A 21497-nucleotide genomic window follows, 5' to 3' on the forward strand; every position below is an offset into this window, starting at 1 on the left:
CAAATAGCTCTGCTGGTGGGGGTAAATAACCAAGAAGGTCCCTCCACTCCCCGCCCCCAACCCATGGTGACCTCTTGATCACTGGATATTGCTTCCTTTAACAAAACTTGGGAAGTTTTTTCTTTCCAGAATCCTAGGAATTCTCTAGGGGGGAAAAACTGGACATTTTGAACATCAGCCTGTCAGAGTATGAGGCTAGAAAGACCACTTCTAGTAGATGGGTCCTAAAAAGAAGAGAAGTCTGGCTTTCAAAAACTATTTTCAAATCTGGTCCCAGACACTTAATAATTACCTAGCTGTGTGACCTTGGGCAAGTCATTTAACTCCATTGCCTTGTAAAAAGCAAAAACAAAAACTATATTTTCTTCTCTCCAAGGAGCTGGTGGACCAGAATAAGTGTTGATAATCCTTATCTTATGTTCCAGATTCCAGAAGCTACAGGAATGAGAAACCTTGGTATAGAAGAATGGGGTAAGATGAAATAAGACACACGGTTGCCTTGCTTTTTTTTTCTAAATGTAGTGGCATTTTTATGGCACATTTCTGGGGCAACTTTAACCCTAAATCTGTTTTATTTACAACTTTCTCTTCACTAAAAACTTTTTTTTTCCTGCTAGAGAATAGAAGATAAGAAGGCAATCTTACCAACCCCCCCACAGTCAAGACTTTGCCGCTTTCCTGTGCTGAATTTAGGCTCTCTCCTTCCTCACTCTATTATCATATTTTTCAGAATAAAGGCCATAATTTCCTCAACCTAGCTCCTATAAAAGAGGGAGGGGACTCAAAAAGGAAATTAGCTTTGTAATAAAGAATAGAACTATATGTGTATTTGCAGGATGGTGTTAGATATAGAACAGAAGTTCTTAATTACAACTGAAGGGTTCATGGAACCCTGTAGCAGTGTGGTAAAGCCCAGGGACCTCTTCTCAGAATAATGTTTTAAAATGAAACCTGTGGGATTACAATAAGGTTATCAACAAATTTTAAGAAGAATTTTAAAAAATAAAATTTTGGAAACCCCTGGTTAGTAAATCCTGATCTCATCACCCTGGGAAGATCATCTCTATAGAGGATTTATATGCAGACTTGTAGAAGACTCACTCAGGCTGGAAAGGGATCAGTTGCAGACTCTGCTGTGGGAAGAAATACTTCAGGAGACCATGAATTCAACAATGGATGTGATCCTGGAGTCAGAAAGATCAGAGTTCAAATTTGACCATAGCCACTTTCTAGCTTAAGTGAGTTATTTAAACCCATTTATCTCAGCAAAATGAACTGGAGGAGGGAAAGATAAAACTCCTCTGGTATCTAAGTCAAGAGAACCCCTTGGAGTCAGGGAGAGTGGACACAATTTACAATGAAAAGTGAATATATTCTCCTCTGGTTTTAGGGTTTGGAAGAGGGGCTGTATTTGGAATTCTAGGCATCCACCTGGGTCATATCCTGTAGACCAAAGTTCAAAGTTCAAAGACCCTCCTCTAGGGTCCTCAATCTAAAGCTGAAAGAAGCCTCCAAGACTATCTCATTCAAAGTTCTTTTAAAAACAGTGACACATTTTTTTAAAATTACTTTAAAAAAACCACTCCATTATCTTTGCCAAGAAAACCCCAAACGGAGTCACGAAGAGTCAGACACAACTGAAAAAACGGCTGAATAACAAAGTTAAATGAGATAAGACACTTGTCTAAAGTGATGTTGATTCTATTACAAGGAGAGGAATTTGAACCCAGGATCCCTCATCTCAAGGTATTCACCAGTACACCTCAGTCTGAATATGCTTTTTTCTCCTCATTCGCAGGTCGAGAAGCGGCTGTAAGACCCCGAGGAGAATGAAGACAGGAGTTTAGCTGTGGGCCCCCACTTCCCCCAGGCCAGGTAGAGAGCCGGGGCTCGGGTGCGAATCTGACCGATGGCCGAGGGAAAAAGGAAATCCCTTCTTGGAGGGACCTTGGCAGGATAGGGACAGTGTCCCCCGAGGTCAATGCCAGCCCCCTTTGCTTCCCCCACCCCGGCTCCTGGGGCAGCCTCGGGGGAGAAGGCAGCGAGTTGGACTTTCTGCTTGCCCGGCTCGCCCGCCCACCCCGGCTCAGCTCCTCCCTCGGCGGCCGGGGGCGGAGACGGACCCGGGGCGAGCAGTCCGGCCCGGCGGGGCCAGGTGCCGCGCAGTCTGTCCCGGAGAGCCGAGGTCAGGCTGTGGCCATCGCGGGGATCAAGGGAAGGCTCCGGACGCCTAAGCCTCCGAGTCATCAACGCCCCGCGAAGCCCAGGTAAGGGAGCTGGAGCGGGGACGCCCTCCTCTCCTCCGGGCCCCTCTGGGAGCCGGGCTGCGCCTCTCCTTCCCTGCGCCTGGCTCCTCGGACTCTCGCACTCTGTGGGGCCTTGGTTTCCTCCTCTGTCAGAAAGCACTGGAATACAGAAAGGAGCTCGAAGGTCCCTTCCTTACTCTGGCAGTCTAAACTCGCCCGGCGCTCCCGGCCACCCGCGCCCTCGCGCCCGACCCCGCCTATCCCTTTCTCCCCCGATTCCTAACTGCACACCACCTGTCCCCCGCCACCCTCTCCAAGCACCTCAGCTCCCCCACGGCGCCCCGATCTCCCCTTGCGCCCGGTTCTGGCTGCACGGGCTCCTGGAACCCGTGCGTTCTCTCTCGCTGGACTTTCCAGAAAACTTATCTATCCCGTCTAAGTTCTGTCTGCACCCCACTTCGCTGCTTCTTTTAACCATCCTTCCACCCTGGCCCTCCGCGCGGGCCCTCAGTGGAGGTGGGGCTCTCGGGAGTTCAGAGCCCCCAGTTTGATAGGAGGAGGTAGAGGCTGGGGGAAGTGTAGCTGCGTTTCTTTGAATTTGTTTTATTTTTCTCTCCCCCCCCCCCCCAGCCGCCTCCATTGCCCCTAGCCAAGCATCCTTGAGAGATGGCAGAGACAGATGCTCTTTCTCAGGCGATGTTGTGTTTGTTATTTGGTTCAGTGCAGTTCCGACAGCCAGCCAGAGTCTGATTGGGCAAGACTGATAAAGATATCCCCAGGAATCTGACTGGGCAGCTACTAACCACTAGACAGCAGGGAATCTTGCACCCTAGGGGAACCAGTGCTCCACAGAGTCTTGGTCAGGAATCAATTGAAGCTTCAGCGACTTACTCAGGGGTTTACGATTTCTTTGAGAAAAGGGACATGGTAGGGATCAGATAAGACTCCATTGATAATAGCAGATTAATAATATATTGGCCTATTATCTCACTTGATCAGAACAATCGCTTTGCGGGGGGGGGGGGGGAGTGAAAATATTATGATTCTATTTTACAAATAAAGAAATTAGATTCTAGAAAAGTCAAGTTTCTTGCACAAGGTCATGCAACTCTTGTACTGAAGGCAATGAATGACTTTCCTATCCAGGCTGGGTAGGGGCATAGAAATAAAGGCTACACCTGTGATTTCCCTGATAAAGGAAAAAGAAACTTCTGCCGGGGTAATGGCAGTTTCTCCACAATTTATACAGCATTTCCTAGACCTAGAGCACTGACAGGAGCGACTTGGCAATCCATAGCCATATATGCCAGAGTCTGGACTTGAACTAAGTCTTTCTGGTTTTGAGACTGCTTTCTGTCCTCTTTCCTTCAGCATAATTTGGGGAGGGACAGGAAAAACTTGATCAAAGAACAGAAAGGAGAGGGAAAGAGGAGCCAGAGCTAGTAGGGAAAATTCTTGAGTCTTAAAGGCTTGGTTCCTGTTTCAAGTTTCTTCCTATTTGTGAATAGATGTATCCTTCCTCAGTTCCCTGACACTTCTCCCCTCTCTTCCTTAAAGTCATAATTCTTCTCCAGGAAGTCTTTTCTGATCCTCCTCACTTCTAGTCTAGGGCCTTCCCTTTATAGATATTTCCTATTTTATCATCTCTATAGCTTTTTTCTTCATAAGTATTATTAGATCGAGGACTCCCTGGACTTCTGGTTTTGTCTTCCCAGAACCGAGCACATAGTAAGTCCTTAATGATTGCTTACTGACTGCTATTTTAAAAAAGAATGGTCTGGAGCTACGATGTTTTGATTTCAGGGAACTATTTAAGTGAGTAAATCCCCTCTACTGAGGAAGAATCAGCAAATTATCTGCACTTTCTAGTCTTAAATTGTTGAGGGCCCTGAGAGATTAAGTGACTTGCCTAGAGTCACAAAGTCAGTAGATCAGTGGCACACTTGATCCCAGATCATCCTGACTCCAAGGGTCTCAGCTATGGCTCAGCTATGCACAATGCCTCAAAATTTAGAAAGCACTTTCCTTATAACTCTGGAGGCAGGCAGTGCAAATATTCTTGTCCTCATTTTGCAAAATAGGAAACTGCGACTCTGGAGGCTAAATAGTATCAGAATGACTTAAATGACAGCTTTTTGACTCCAAGACCAGTGGGTCTTGCTGCTTCACAGGAACATCTTAGTTTAGCTTCTGAGGGAGTGTGGTCTGTCTATTAGGATCAGAATTAAGAAAGATTCTTATAATTATTTTTTCTAGTCAGTCTCCTTATTTCATAGTATAGTGATGAGAAAGTAGGATTTAGAGTCAGAGGAACCCAACTGGAATGAAAGACCTTGACCACTTGATGCTGTGTAACTTGGGCGAGTTAATTCACTTTTCTGGGACTCAGTTTCCCTTCCTGAAAAATTAAGAATGTGACTAGATGACTTCTGATTTCTCACCTAAGTTTAAGATCTAGTCATCTTTAGTAGGTTCACAGGCAAGGGAATGGAAAAGAGGAACTTTGATGAAAAATAAGTCAGTGGTTTTGATCAAATGAATGGGAAGGGAAGGTGACCTGTTTGTAAGTACTAGGCATTAAACTAAGTACTTTACAAAAATCCTGGAAGGTAGAGGTTATTATTGATCCCTGTTTTAACAGTGAGTAAAGAGAGGCAGATAGATGACTTGTGAGGGGTCAAAGAACTAATGTGTGCCAAGGATTGGATTTGAATTGGAGTCTTCATGACTCCAGGCCCCTGCTCTACCCAGTGCACCATCTAGACCCAGACCCATTCAAGTACACCCCATTTCATTTATTGTTCTGCTCTTTGGTGGTGTGGGTTGCCTTGTATTTCTGAATGCATATTGAATGTTGTATGCCATCCTTGAGTTTGAATTTTTGTTAGGCTATGTGACCCAGAAGAGCTAAAAGTCTGGATACTCCTGATCTAAATACAAAGGATAGCTAAATTACATGTATAAACGTCATACATTCTTGGCCACTTGCAGGAAGATTTGTGGGGTAGCTTTATTCCTGACTGGTATCAGTTCCTTCACATCTCACATCATTTTATCCTCAAACCATCTTTTTGAGGGCAGACATGGGTAGGCAGTGCTGAAATTCAGTGAACTGAAATAATTTATTCAAAGTCACCTGGTTAGTAAGTATTAAAATCAGTCTTGAGAAGGTACTAGAGAAGGCAAGAGCATAAAGTACATTTTACCTTTCTATTTAATGATATCCTGTTGACCCTTAAGAATATAATACTTTTTGGGGATGGATAGCATTTTTTCATCATGAATCCTATGGAACTGTGTTGGATCATTTTATTGATTGGAGGAACCAAGTTTTTCATGGCTGATCATCATTATAACATTGCTGTAACTACAACTACTTTGTCTTCATTTTATATAGATATAGTATATATAATGTATTTATAAATTTATACATGTATAATGTATAAGTTATACATTACAAATGTACATTTATATAATGTATTTATATACATGTAAAATACATATATATTACATATGTATTGTTTCCATTGTTAAGTGCACAATGATCTCTCAATTCTTCTCACTTCACTTTACATTAGTACATTTAGTCCTTGTCATACTTTTCTGAAACCAACCCCCTCATCATTTCTTATATCTCAACAGTTCTGAATCACAATCATGTCATAACTTGCTCAGTCATTCCCCAATTGATGAACTTACCCTTGATTTCCAATTCTTTTCCATCACACAAAAAGAGCTGCAATAAATATTTTTGTGTCTATCCATCCTTTTTGTTTTTCCTTTATCTCTTTGGGGTACAGACATAATAGTAAAGGGTATACACAATTTTTAGCCCCTTTAAACAAAGTTCTAAATTATTGTCCTGAATGGTTAGGCCAGTTCAATGTCTACCAGCAGTTCATCAGTGTACTTAACTTTCCCCTCATCTCTTCCAATATTTGTCATTTCTAATAGGTGTGAGGTGGTACCTCGAGGTTGTTTTAATTTGCATTTTTCTAGTCAATAATGATCTATTGCATTTTTTCTCATGACTATAGATAGCTTTGATCATTTTTTTCTGAAAACTGCCTGTTAATATCCTTTGACTATTTATTAATTGGGGACTGAATTGTATTCTTACAAATTTAACTCACTACTTGAGAAATCAGGTATCTATCAGAGAAAATTGCTGCAAATTTTTTGATATCATGTCCTTGTCTATGGTATCTTTTAGCATAATGTACTTTCTCTGATTATCTCTTTTAATTAGGTCTATTTTTGCTTTTGCTTTGTCTGAGATCATGATTGCTATTCCTGACTACAATCTAATTTAATGTCCTAGGAAATAGAAGAAGGGCATCCTAGATTTAGAGCTGGAATGGACTTTACAGGTCTACCTGTAGTCCAATCTGCTCTTTTTCAGATGAGTAAACTGAGGTCCAGAGAAGTGAGGTGTCTTGCCTCAAGTCATAAAGATCATGAGTAGCAGAACCTGGCTTTGAATTTTGATTCTTTCATTCCAAATCTAGAACCCTTTCCTTTGTATCCCAGTGCCATGATTTACCTATTTCTTTGTCTTTCATAAACAGCACCCAGCACTATGCCGAGCACTATTATTTCCTGATTCATAAGCTATACTGAGGAGTCAAATGATTATCCCCAGGGGATGAAAAATTGCTGGCCCAGCTGTTGCAATTGTATTCTGAACTATCTATGGTAAATCTAGGATGACAGAACTTAGATGCCCTCTGTGGTTTCCTGACAGGTCTACCTGTACCTGCAGTGAGTGATTTACCTCTTTACCAAGATGGTGGAAAAGTTAGAATTTTTATTCTACGAACTCCATGCTCAGAAGAGATGGGAGTGATGAAATATTTGAAGGGTATTCTTTCCTCCAAATTTATAAGTTACTCCAGAAAATGCAAAGGGAAGCTCTAGTGGCAGATTTATTAGACTAGGCTGTAAGAGAGTGGTAGAAAGAATGATGAAGGGGGGCTGTGAGGTCTCTTCTAATAAGTTCAAGAAGCCATTGAAGGTGTCAACCTGAAATGGGACCACCTCTCTAGTTGGTAAATTCAAGAAACTTCTTTTAGTAATAACCACTAAGACCTACAGAGTTCTTTTGTTTAGAAAACATTTTCCTCATCTCTAACCTGTGAAGAAAGCAAATATTATTATTATTGCCAATATTACAGCTAAGGAAACCAATTTAGAGAGGATGAGTGACTTCCCCACAATGGATCAATTAGTGGTAGAGCCAACTCTCTGGCAGACCTTCTGACTCTTAAGTCCAATATGTTTCCATTATACCACCTTTAAGTAAAGTATGTTGTATCAAATATTCAATTAGACCTGAAAAACCCTGCACCCCTCTTTTGCTCCATATCTTTAGGAAACAGTCTTCTTATAATTGCTCCCTTTCATGAACTCAGTGATCCAGTCATATAAACTACACTGTCAGCCCACCATTTCTCATCTTCAGGCTTTTTTTATTTACTGTTCTTTCTGCCTAGAATGTACTCCCTTTTCACTGCTGCCTTCTGAGATCTCTCATTTTCAGCTCAAGGGTCACCTATAAGAAGCCTTTCCTGATTCTCATAGCTGAGAACCCACTGTCATCCCAAACTACTTTGTCTTCATTTTGTGTAGATGTAGCATATATATAAAATAAATATTTATTTTATATGCACATGTAAAATATTCACATATTACATATGTATATATTATACAAAGGGAAGGGGATATACCAGTATATATCCACTATTTACTAGGCACTGTTCTAAGAGATTGATAAATATTATCTCATTTGAATTGCCTGACAACATTGTGAAGGAGATGCTGTTATTGTTTCCATTTTTCTGTTAAGAAAAGTGAGACAGACAGAGGGTAAGTGACTTGGCCAGGTCACACTGGTAAGTAAGTGACAGGGCAAATTTGAACTCAGATCTTCCTGACTCCAGGTTCAGCACCCTGTCCACTGTATCAACTAGCTTCATTATATGTGAATAGGATAAATGAAGCATTTATTAAATATGTACCATGAATAAAGCATCATGCTAAGCATTATGAATATAAATAGAAAAATTAGGCAATTCCTGCTTTTAGGGAGCTCACATTCTAATGGAGGAGAAAACTCTCCATTAGATGATAAGCTCCATGAGGGCAGGTTCTGGTTCTTTTTTTGTCTGAATGTACCCACTGCTTAGTATAGTGTCTGTTCTATAATGCTCATTGAATGGCTGATTTTTTTACTGATTGAATTTGAACACCAAGAAGTATCCCAGGGGCTCAGATTTCTATTGCTTTTTCTCATCACCTTATATTTTTTACTCACTAAAGGCAAGCAAGGCAGTTTTCTATTGCCTTCTGGGGAGACCCAGACTGAACAAAGTTGTCTTTTCTATGTCAGTGAACCTCCTCATGGGGCTTATAAGTTGGATTTAATTTGGCACAAGAACTCTTACAGCAGAACCAGTTTATTTTTTTCTGGGGGGAGAGGTAGTATTCATTTTTGTATCTTGCAACATCTATAATCAATCCAACCTAATAGAACAACTGCTTGTAAAATTTCCCTGCGGACCCACCTATTCCTGGATTACCTATTTACTCATATTGCTTGAAATTTTATCTATAATTCCTTTTAGACTAAGTTTAGTAGGTACCCTGGGAACTTCTTTTACATTTCCCCCCATACCCTCCTTGAAAGTGTGCAACTCACATAAAATCCCAACTTCTGAGTAGGCATGAATTGACCAGATTGCCATTTTTCTTGGATCTGCACCTTGGGCAGGCTAGATGTTGAGAAAACTAACCAAATATTTATTGAAGAATGATGACTGATTTCTCATCTGCACCTTCCCTATTCTTCCTTCCCTATTACAGGATGGTTGGTATTCTCTTCTTGTTAACATCATCTTGTATTTTCTTCTCTGAGTAGATGGCACTAACCCTTTTCTGAACTCCAGGAGAATGCAAACTCTTTGGGGGAGAGTATTGTTTTGATTCTTGTCTCCCACACCCAGTTTTAAATCTTTTGAAGGTGGGATAGATGAGCATCCTTGGGTCTCAAAGGAATGAACAGCAATTATATAACCCCTGCTTATCTTCACTTTGGTAAGATTTGATTTTGAGGCTGAATTTTGGAGTGAGAAAAGACAAGGAAAAAATATTTACATGATACCAATGTAATTAAACTAGGTAAAACTTTGCACTCCTGGGGTATGGAAACTTGGAGACTTAGGGACATTAGGACCTATCACTGGTGGCCTGGCTTGGTCACTCCAGTAGCTAGAGTAACTGCTAACTCATCTTGAAGTAACAAGAGGAGGCTAGATGGTGGGGATGGGACTTCAAGTGGTCTTTCTTAAACATGCTGGACTCCCAAGTAGAAAGCCCAGTAGAAAGACCCATGGTCAGGCCATTTTCCCTTCAGTCAGGCCATTTTCCCTTTGTAAATCTCAGTTTCCTCATCTGTGTAATATGGATTAGAAACATTTGTATTAATCACATATGTTGGTTATGTGGAAATTGCTTTGCCATTTAAATTTGAATTAATATTAATTTTTCTTTCTTCCTTTTCCCCTTTATTTCAGCTAGACTTCTCATTGTATTCCTCCTGGTCACAGTAGGTGATTTGGAATGAACTTAGCTAGCTCTTAATTACACAGGAGTGGAAGACAAGACTGGGTAGAAGAGACTGTGGATAATTCTTCAGGGTTGTGGATTCTGTTTCTTCTTAGATGAAAAGACTCTTAGACTAATTTTTTATAAAAAGTCAGACAGGGAGTTTAAACAAAGACCAAAGACTATTACCTTTAACTTAGGAAAAAACCATTATCTTATTATGCAATTTTGCTATCTCTTATACTTTATTTTTCTTCCTTAAGGATATTATTTCTCTCTCATCACATTCAACTTAGATCAGTGTATACCATGGAAACAATGTAAAGACTAACAGACTGCCTTCTGTGGGGGTGGGGGGAGGGAAGCAACATTGTGGGGGAAATTGCAAAACTCAAAAAATAAAATAAAATTTTTCTAAAAAAAAAAAGTCAGGCAGGAGCCTGGAAGTAGGACATTATATATATAAAGTCAGATTTTTTTTCACTGTATTGGTTGTTTTGCTCCCCCTGTTTTCTGGGGGAAGGCAGTGCTATATTAGGAAATGTAGATAATATAAAAGCAAAAGCTATCAATAAATACATTTAAAAATTCAAAGATTCAATGGAACAACTGAAATTTATTGACTAAAACAGAATTCCATATTAGTTGTAGGCTAAGAATTCTCTAAGACAGTGGTTCCCAATATGCTTAGGATGTGAGGAAAACCCAATAAGGTTGAACCAGAAGTATTCATTGATTGATTAAATGTTTCAGTGACTTATGATTTCATCAGGTCAGCCCAGTGCAAACCCTGGCTTTATAGAAGGTAATAGAGATTCTGTGGATAAAAAATAAAATCACTTTAAAAATAATAAAACACATAAGAACAAATGTACTTTTCCTTAATATCATAAATAGCACCTAAAACTAAGACTATTATTTCTATTTTTATCTGAGAAACATTAGAAGTCTTTTCAGTAAGATCAGGGAAAAGCAAGGATGTCTGTTTCCTCTATTTTGATATAATACAGTTCAAGAAATGTTACTTATAGCAATGACAAGAAAAAGAAATTGAGGGAATAAGCCTAGGCTGAAAGGAAGCAGATTATGCCTATTTGTAGAAAATATGATAGGTTAGAGAGTTCCAGTAATACAATGAAAAAAATTGAAAATGTAACTTCAGTAACATAGCAGGTTATAAAAAAGGAATCCACAAAATTCATCATTCTTTATGGATAGTACTGGTGATAAACTGTCGAAACTCACTAGACTGGTCCTTCCTTGGAAGAAAAACCCAATCTGTCAGCAGACTCATATTTGAAGCCTCTCCAGCTTGGTGAGACCTGCCAGAGCTTGACTGAGTAAAATATATGATGACACAAAGCTAGTCAGAGTTTAGCAATCCTTGTTAATGAGTTTTTATTTTGTTCTATCTAAAAAGGATCTAAAAACATTTGTAAAATTTAAGTGTAAAAGATATTTGGTCTACAGAAGGTCAAGCTAAATAAAAATAAAAATGATCACATGTATATGTATTTATAGATTCTTTACAATAATGCCAAAGTCTCCCTGGAATTATCTTATCATCTTGGATAATTGAGATAACTGGTTGTCTTTTATTTCTATAACTGATTCTTATTATTTTGATTAGTTCTACCCTGGTACTTAATCTCACAGGTGCCCCACTTCTGGGTCTCCTACTTCTGAAGGAACTGGGATGGAGAATGAGAAATTTAGGGATGATGTGTTATCTCATGGCTCCTGGGCATAAATACTATAGCCACAGCTCCTGCAAGGCCTTTGCTTGCAGGTAAGTGATGTAACTATATTTTTGTAGCATTTCACCACCACAAAGTGATTTCTCTATACTACTTCTTATACCTTGCATTTTACCAGTGAAAAAATTGAAGTCAAGAAAGAGTCACTAAGTGTCAGATCTGAGTCATTTAATGGTTATTTACTGCTTATTGTATTAGACATTAACCTTATCTATGTATATATAAATCAATTCAAGATAATTTGAGGAGAGTATTAACAATGGATCGGGATGAAATGGTATGAAATATGTCAAATATTAGGAAAGACTTCCTAGAGTTACCACCTGAGCTGAGCCTGTAAAGGAAGATGTGGATTCTGAAAGACAGAACTTGGTGAGGATGTTAAAGTGATGAGACATTGTGGGAGAAAATATGCTGAGGCATAAGACGGACTACTGTGTGTATAGGATAGTTAGTAGATCAGATGGACTATCACATATATGAAATAAATTGGAAAGGAAAATCAAAGTCAAATTCTGGTAAACCCCAAATGCCTAAATAAGGAGTAGATATTCTATATTAGATTCAATAGGGAAGTTCTGAAGTCACTGAATAAGGGAGAGGCATGGTCAGGAATGTACTTTAAAAAAGACTATTTCGAGGCAGCTAGGTGGTACAGTGGATAGAGCACTGGCCCTGGAGTCAGGAGGACCTGAGTTCAAATCTGACCTCAGACAATAATTACCTAGCTGTGTGGCCTTGGGCAAGCCACTTAATCCCATTTGCCTTGCAAAAACCTAAAAAAAATTTTTTTTAATTTTTAAAAAAAAGACTATTTTGGCAGCTGTGTGGAGAATGACTTGGAAAGGGGGAGAGTCTAAGAGTAAGGAGTTTTTGTTTGTTGTTGCTACTGTTGTTCTTTTAATAATTCAGAGAGCTGAAGTAGGATATTGGTTATGTAGATAGAGAGAAGGGGAGTAAGAGCTATTGTAGAGGTAGAATGAATAGGATTTGGCAATGAATTGATTCTAGGAGGAATAAAGAGTTGAGGTTGGCATTCTAAACTTGGGTGATGAAGAAGGAAAAGGGTCAAATTCAGGAATAGGGAATAATTAGGTGACTTTGAGAACATGAGTTTGTGGCACACAAACAGGACATCTAAATGAAGATAAATAAGCTGGCAGTTGATGATACAAGACTAATATTTAGAAAAAAAGAATAGAGTTGGATATGTAATTTGGAAATTAACTAGATTAGAAAATCTACAAACTATCAACAAACTTTAGCCATGGACAACATACGTTGGCAACTAAATACATGGGCTAAATAATAGGTCCTCAAGATAAGAATGGTTCTCACATTTTAAAAAAATGTTTTACTGTATTTAAAAATATAAAATCATTCTTACAAAAACAGCAAACAGGCTGAATTTGGCTCTGGAGCCATAGTTTTGGGAACCCTGATCTAGTTTAGAAATGGTAACTGAATTCAAGGGAACATAGGAAATCACCAAGAAAAGTCACTGAACAAAATCCAGGATAGAGTTTTGAAGATATTTGGAATTAGGGAATAAGTGGAGATTGAGGGAGGAGTCAAATAGTAAACAGAATCAGAAAGTAGTGTTGTTGAAGTCAAGAGACCTATGTATCAAGGTAGCTAGGTGGGCCTAGAGTCAAGAAGACTTATCTTCCTGAATTCAAATCAGATTCAAACATTTACTTGCTATGTGACCCTGGACTTCACCCTGTTTGCCTCCATTTCCTTAACTGCAAAATGAACTAGAGAAAAAATGACAAACCACTCCAGTATCTCTGTCAAGAAAATCCTAAATGGGTTGGTGAAGAATTAGACACAGTCGAAAAACAACTGAATGATAACAAAGGAGAAAAGGAATGATTTAATAATTAATATCACAGAATCTCAAATGATGGGTAACTTTTAAGAGAATAGTTTCAATAGAATGGTGGAACTTGAAGCCAGACTGCAAAAAGTTGAGCAGTAAGTGAGGTTAGGGAACTAGAGGTAACCAAAGGAGAGAACTTCTTCTGAGAAGTTTGTCAGAAAAAGGAAGAATCATATAGGAAGATTGAGTGAAAGAATGGTAGGGTCAAGGAAAGTTGAGGGAGGGGAAGGTTGAGGTCTTTGTTTAAGGATGGGGGAGAGCTAGGCATGTTTGTAGCCACTGGGAAAGAAGCAAATAGAGAGAGACTTGAACATAGGAGAGAAAGACGGAATGATTGATAAGGTGAACTTTTAGTGAAAACAGGAGGACATGGGATTGAGGGAACAAGTGGTTTGCTTGGCAAGAAGAGGGGTCACCCCTTCCTGTGAGACTGGATCAAAACAGGAGAGGATGAATGAGATTGTAAAACTGATGGGAGGTGTGTGGAATAAAGGAAATGAGGGAACTGACCAAAGATAGCCTTGATTTTTCTCAGTAAAATAAGAGGAAAAACCAGTAAGAGGAAACTTTTCCTAAAGAAAGCTGTTTGAGGGACTTGAGGAAAATGCAGGTTATAAAGCCAGATTTTTTATTTCAAAAATATTAAAAGATAAAAGAGACCTTTGGGATAGAACATGTTCCACTATAAAGAATATGGGATTTGGAATCAGGACAAATCAACATACTAATGCATGACTCCCATGTGAAATTGGCCATAAGCAAGTTGTTGGACCCAGTTACTTTGTAAAATGAGAAAAGATGATCTTTAAGTTCTTTTCAGATTATCACAGGATTGTATTCTTCAACTTTATTATTTTTTCTTAATTTTTATTGATTTTTTTGGTTTCTAGATCACCTTAATTTCCCAATATAACTTTCTCCTACTGGAAAACCATTATTTATAAAAAAAAAAAAAAAGAATAACAAATACAATCAATCTGTAGTAAAACTAAGTCTGAAAAGATTTGCAGTACTCCATACCCATACTCTCCTACTTCTTTAAAGAAGGTTGGGAGGTGTATTCTCATCTCTTCTTTTGGGCCAAACTGGGTCAGTATAATTTCACAGAAATTCAGTTTTGGTGTTCTTTCCATTTTTTAGTCCTGTTTTTCCTCAGTTCCTTGATAACTTCACTATGTAGTTCATGTAAAATTTCCTAGGTTTCTCTTCTCCATATTATTTCTTTTTTTAAACATTTTATTGGATCCATTTTATATTATCTTTATTTTTTGATGTACCACCCTCCTAAGAGCCATTTGCAATAGAGAATAAAAAGAGAGGGAAAACATCATTTAGCAAAACTAATTACTATATGTAGTGTTTTTATATTAATACTGATATTATGTATAGTTTTATTCCCTTATTGTCCCCCCCCATCTCTGCCAATAAGGGAGGTATATTCCCATATGTTCCCATTGGGGCAAGTAGGTAGCACGGTAGATAGAGCTTGGAACCTGGAGTTAGAAAGTTTTGAGTTTGAATCCAGCCTCAGATTATTTGTGTAACTATTGGCAAGTCACTTAACCTCTGTCTGCCTCAGTTTCCTTCATCTGTAAAAATGAGGATAATAATAGCACCTACCCTCCCAGGGTATAAGGATCAAATGAAATAATAATTGTAGTGAACATTTTATAAAATCAGCTATTGTTGTTGTTATTATTATCCCTAAGCTTGGTCATTTTAACTTTTCAACAGTTTTAATTATTGCTATTGTTATTCTTTCCATTATATTATTGGATTCATTCCATCTGTTTCCCTGTTTTCCACCAACTGCTTTCCAGTTTTCCTGGAAATTTTTGTTGAAGTCAGTCTGTTCCTGGGGCAGTGAGACGATTCTGTATAGAGTGCCAAGCCTGCAGTCTGGAAGACTCATCTTCCTAAATTCAAATCCAGCCTCAGTCACTTACTAGCTGTGTGACCTTGGACAAGTCACTTAACCCTATTTGCTTCAGTTTCCTCATCTATAAAGTGAGGTGGAGAAGGAAATGGCAAACCTAGCATCTTTGCCAAGAAAATTCCAAATGGGGTCACAAAAAGTTGGACACAACTGAAATGACTGAATGACAACAGTCCTTCCCCTCATTTATTTATGTAGGTTCATCCAACACTGGGTTATTGTGTTTCTTTGCTTTTGGATTATTGAATTTTTTCACTTGTACATCTTGTTTATCTAGTGTGTTTCTGAAAAATCATTCAAAAAGTTTTAAAGTTGGAAGAGACTTTAGAAATCTTCTGATGACCATCTATCCCCTAACACACCCTGGTCAGTATCCAGGGCTAATAGTGCTGTTGCTAGGATTTATACTCTGTCCAGATAGCCTGAATGTCTTTTTTCTTCTCTCTCTCTCTCTCTCTCTCTCTCACACACACACACACACACACACACACACACACACACACACACACACAAAATCTTGCAACAGCCATCTCAGCATTTTCCATCAAGGATGGTCTGCTCCACTCCCTCTAGGGAATATTATCACTCAAGTAAAACTTGCTCTACAGGTTCTCTCAGCTTCCAAGAGAAGTCCATGACCCGGTTTCCCTTCATTTGCAATCAGCCCTATCTTAGTTGCTGATTTTAAAATAAAAAAACCCCAACAACTGAGAGCACATGACATACATGTCTTCTCTGAGAATACCAGAAAGATTTTATATGTGCCCAGTGACCTAAAGGAATCAGTTGTCCTGGACTCTGACACAACTGTGCAATGACAGGCAAATGACTTAACCTGTTTGAGTCTCATTCTGTTGTTGTTTGTCCTTCATTCTCAAAGAGGACCAGAGGATTGGAGAGGTCCAAGTGAATTGGATTTAAGTGAAGCAGGGCTGTGCAAAGTCAGTTGCCTCACTTCTTCCTCCAGAGGAGGAGAAAGTGGAAAAACATTGATCATGAAGATTGGAAATGTCCCTGTATGTAATGAGAGACCTTGTCCTTTTTTTAACTGTCTTTAACAGGTCACAGTTTGTCTTAGGCAAACCCATTCCAGGTAAGAAATGAGGCAGAGGCTGAATGGCCTCTTTTCCTAGTCAAAAAATAATCAGGCTGAGAGGGGAAGACTCTCCAGGTTTCTGACCAAAAGAGAAACAATTGTTTTTCACATTAACTCTTCGCCAATCAAAATCCAAACAATGACCAAGGGGGACTTGACCTGGGACCTATGTTGGTTAATCTAGGAGAGCCACAGTGATTGGGGTTTAAGGCAAGGTCCTTAAGAAAGAAATCCCAATATAAAATTTGATTGTCTCATTTATTTTTCTTCTTATTGCCCTCAATTATCATTATAGCACTTATCTTACAAGATTGTTTTTAGAAAAGAATTATATATATATATATATATATCTTAAATTACCTATAAATTACCTATCAAATACATTTTCTAGCATTTTAAGAATTACAGTGTGGTGGGTAGGTGAGGACCAGCTTCCCTGATTCCCTTGACCTCTCTAGTGTCAGTCTGAGCTTGGCTTTAGAACTGGCTTTTAGAGCTGGGGAGATCTCAAATAAATCATTTTGCAGACCCCCCAGAAGACTGCAAAATGTCAGGATCTGAAGGGACCTCAGAGATCATTTATTAAGCCTCTACCTGTACAACAACCATTCCCCAATATCTATCTTCTGTATGTAGATCTCTGTAAAGAGAGTCTGCTCCCTGGAAGGAGCCCATTTCATTTTTAAACAACTTTAAAATGTTGAAAAGTGTTCCTTTACTTTCAACCTGGCTGTAGGTTTTTACAATTTTGACTCCATTCCTAGTTCTGATCTCTGAGGTCTGTTTCAGTCATTTCTACCTTGCCTATTCCTCAAAAAAGGTTGTTTGAGGATAAAATTAAATGAGGTGTGAAAGCACTTTGAGAATTAAAAGTGATACAGCCAAACAGAAGCCATTCCTTCTACAAGTAGGGGAAGAGAAGTAGGATGACTTATTGGGACACTGAGCTACCTTTTGCTCATCTTTCTCTTCAGAATTAAGAATTCATTTCCCATAAATATCCCTCCCTATACCCTTCTTATGGACTGTAAGTTATAGTTTCTCATAGGAAGAAAAAAAATCTTAGAGACAATTGAGTCCCTCCAAGTCCTTCATGTTAAAGAGGAGAAAAATGATTCAGTCAAAGGTCAGTAAGTGAGGTTTTATTAAGCTCTTATTATGTGCCAGTTCGTATACTAGGAACAAAAATAGATGTAGAAAGAATCATGATTCCTGCCTTCAAGAAGTTTGCATTTCAGTGGGGCTGGGAGGAGAAAAGAGTCAGAAGAGCAGCCTGGTAAGGGATGAAGATATCTTCACCCTGTGTCTCCTCCAACAATTGTAAATTTGAAGAGGAATTAGCCAATCAGAAAGTGAGACCTCTGTGAAAAGTTAAAATAGTCTAGAGGTGATGGAAACTTCCAAAGTGAAGGTATTTCTGATTTGGGAAAGAAAGTCCTGTGTAGAAGAGTCAGCAGAGCAGCCTGGAGAGGGATGAAAAAAAGAGTAATGGGATTTGGGGAGTCATCTGGCCTGATCCTGCCATTTTATAATTGTGGGACTAAGGTCCCAAAAAGTGAAGAGATTTGCTCAAGGTCACTCAGGCAATTCGGAGACAAAACTAGCAGCAGCTTTCATTCTATATACCAAGATCCTTCCTTTACAAGATGTCTTTAGGGGAGGTAGGCAAGTACTATTTATCCCTATTTTATAGTTGAGGAAACTAAGGCTAAGAGTTAAAATGACTATTCATAGGGCCACATAGAAAATGTTTCAGATCTTCTCAATTCATGCCTAATAGACTGTCTCATAGATTCCCTCTCATTGTTTCTCTTCCATAGATTTGTATTTGGGCAGGGACTATGCTTATACTTAAAGGAATTATTCTCTAAGTTGGAAATTTTGGACCCTGTAGTTTCAGGACCTTGCAGGCACCTCACAAATCACACCCCACTTTTTGGTGCTTTGTATTAGTCTCACTCTTAACTTTTCCTTCCTCCAAATTCCTGAGGGTTAAGGGAACAACATCTGTCCTCCTTCAGATTAGGAGACCCTGATCTGAGATAAAATTTTCAGAATTCCTGTTCCCATTTTGCATTCATTATTACTATTGTTACTTAGTTAATGGAAAAGTACCTATTGCTACATGCTGTGACTCAGTATTTCATAAATAATGGAGCCCTGTCATTCTTGGAAGCTGTCCCTGGTAACTTGGTTTGGGCAGTTGGGATGTTGCTATTATAGGGGAAGGAGAGTAGGTGCCAGAGCATTCTTCTCAAGTAATCCAGCACGGTAGTGAAGATAGGATTAATCAGTGATCCAGTAGCCTCTTAGATTGACCAGAAGTTCAGAACTATAAGGCAGGATAATGTGAGGGGAAAGATGCCCTACGTCTAACTTGGAACCACAGTTCTGACACTTCTGTGTGATATTGGGCAAGATCATTTCCCTTCAATTTCTCCATCTGTTAAATGAAAGAGCTTAAGGAGAAAGATCAATTCACCAATTAGCAAGCAATTAATAAGTGTTTACACCAGACGCTGCTAAACCCTGTGGATGCTGTGACAAAAATGAGAGTCCTATTTCTTAAGGAATTTACATTGGTTTGAAGGACTTTTCAGTTTTCATATTTAAAATCCTGGCTTCAAAATTGATCATGGACAGCGCTCTCTGAGTCTCAGTTACTTACCTATAAAATGACCATCATAATAATAAAATTTGCATTTCCTGCCTAAGGGCTATCAAAGAGCTTAAGTATAATATGCACCTCAGCTGTGTTGGAAATGAACTATATAATGAGGCAGAATAAATAATCCTTTCAGGCATGGAGTTGGGCTAGAAGGAAAGAATATTCCAGCAGGTACCAGGGACTAACTGTTCTCACTGAGAACTACACCATCAGGGCCATATCCTTCACCTTGCCCTGTAGACCTTAGATTACCTACTAAGGTCTCCCGGATTACCAACACAACAGCCACCCACACTCTGGGTTTAGCCCAAGTGATTAAGCAGCCCTTTAGAAGGATACCATGCCAGCAAGGGTTTTTCCCCTCCTCTCTGTTTGGAGGGGGAGGTTCAAGGGAGTGCCCACCCCTGCCAGAAGCCAGATCACCCTGCTCAGTCACATTATTTCCAGAGTTAGGGGGTGGGCTGAACGTTTGCACATACTTGGGGCTGCTTCCATTTGTTTATTCCTCTTGAGTTAGCTGTTTATTAACTTCATCCACAGAGATCTGCTTCTGACCTTGGAGGGAAAAGAAAGGGGAGAAATGACTATTTGTGAGAGAGAGAGACAGACATGCTAAGGACATTGCATTTTTCCAGGAAAGGGAAAGGGCTTTGCAAGGGTAACAAATAAAATCTTGCTTTTCTGTTTCCTGTTTTGGAAAATGACTATGACTTTGGACTTCAGTGAAGGGTCTCCATGGACCTTGAAACAAAGAAGGTTCTTAACCTTCAATCTGTCTGAGGAAACCTATGGACCCCCTTCTCAGAATAATGTTTTCAAATTCATAAAATATAATATATGTGATTACAAAAGAAGACAATTAGATTTAAATATATCTATCAAATAATTTTAAAAATAAGTTCCTGGACCCCAGGTTAAGAATCCCTGTCTTAGGGATGGGGACTGAACCTTTGGTTGTATCAGAAATTCCCACTTGAGAGTCTCTCTACCAAAGTAGGTCAACACTTTTATTATGTATTATTCATTTGTTTATTTCACTTTATAAATCTAGAAAATTTATTAGATCAGAGTTGTCAGACTTGCAGAAAGTACACCCTAGATAATGTTAATTTTTTTTAAATCAATATGTGGCCTGCAGGAATCCTGTTTGAATAGAACACCACTGGCCTAGGGCACTGAAAAGTTAAATGTGTGACACAATACAAAGAATCTGAGTCTTCCTGGATCTGAGGCCAACTCTATTAAACTATCTCTGTTCACAGTATCTTGCACACTGATGACAAATCCTCTCTCCATTCCCCAATGGCTCTACCCCCCCCACCATGTTGGGATTAATTAATCAATCATTTTTTCAGGATCCTGCATAAGGTAGAAGAAATAAATTAGTAAAAAAAATTTTTTCTTGCCCTTAAGAGTTTGTAATCTTATTGTAGGGAAGAGATCAGAACTGTTTCTAAGAATTCTGGTATTTGGGTGTAGTTGTAGCTGAATGTCAGCAGGTAGGTGACATAATGGGGAGAGGGCTGCCTGTGGAGTTCAGAAACTCATTCCCCTCCTCAGCAACCTCAGGGTCAGAAGCCCTGTAACCTTGTGCAAATCATTTGAAATCTCTAAGACTCAGTTACCTCTTCTTGCTGGGGGCTGTACTTGATGACTTTTATGAACTCCACCTCCACCCTAACAGTTCTGATCCATGATCCTGTGATCTGAAAAAAGAACTTGTAACTCAGGACATAAGATCCCATGGCAAAGAAACCAAAGGTCTGGAACAAAACCCACATGGATATGGGGGAGACTGGGAGTATTGCCCTATTTCCTAGGTCTGACAGTATACCCTTAAAGCACAAAGGACAGTCCTCCCTAGTGGAGTAAAGTTGGACTGGGAGAGAAGCAAACCTTAGCCTTGTAGCATAACTGATAATGACGGTGGTGAAATGAAGGGTAAATCAAACCCTGAAGGGCATATCAAAGACCATGGAAAGGAATGAGGGGAAGTCTTTTGGTGGGCAGTAATTTGGTGGAAGAAACATGTCCACTTCCACATCAGCACCCTGGGAGAAAATCAATGCAGGAAGAGATCTCTGCAGACTGGGGAGTGGGGGGCAGAGGAGGGGATTCAGGGAAGACATTCCAGAGGAAGTGGGACTTGAATTGGACCGAGAAAGATGGAGGTGAGGCAAATTTGGGGTTGGAGAGCAAGAAGGGATCTTATCTCAGAGATAGCCTAGGTCTGCCCTGGCTTTTACGGATGAAGAATCTTAGGTTAAAGTGAATTGCCAGAGGGTTTCATAGGTAGGCAATAGCAGAGCC

The 21497-nt window shown here is 39.3% G+C and overlaps 1 protein-coding gene across 6 annotated transcripts in view; it reads left to right on the plus strand.

The window, feature by feature from the left end:
• Window positions 1-2157: 2157 nt before the first annotated feature.
• The window catches only part of PAQR5 (progestin and adipoQ receptor family member 5), a 91680-nt gene continuing 72340 nt past the window's right edge, over window positions 2158-21497 (plus strand). For 2 of the 6 annotated variants that reach the window (XM_074234502.1, XM_074234501.1), the window contains exons 1-2: window positions 2161-2267; window positions 11505-11637. The gene's annotated coding sequence lies outside the window, so the exon portion shown is untranslated. Of the gene's footprint in view, window positions 2268-11504; window positions 11638-21497 lie in introns of all 6 variants that reach the window. The other 4 variants (XM_074234503.1, XM_074234504.1, XM_074234506.1 and 1 more) reach the window with 3 other exon arrangements.

The sequence above is a fragment of the Macrotis lagotis genome, chromosome 4, assembly GCF_037893015.1.
Source record: "Macrotis lagotis isolate mMagLag1 chromosome 4, bilby.v1.9.chrom.fasta, whole genome shotgun sequence".
NCBI lineage: Eukaryota > Metazoa > Chordata > Mammalia > Peramelemorphia > Peramelidae > Macrotis > Macrotis lagotis.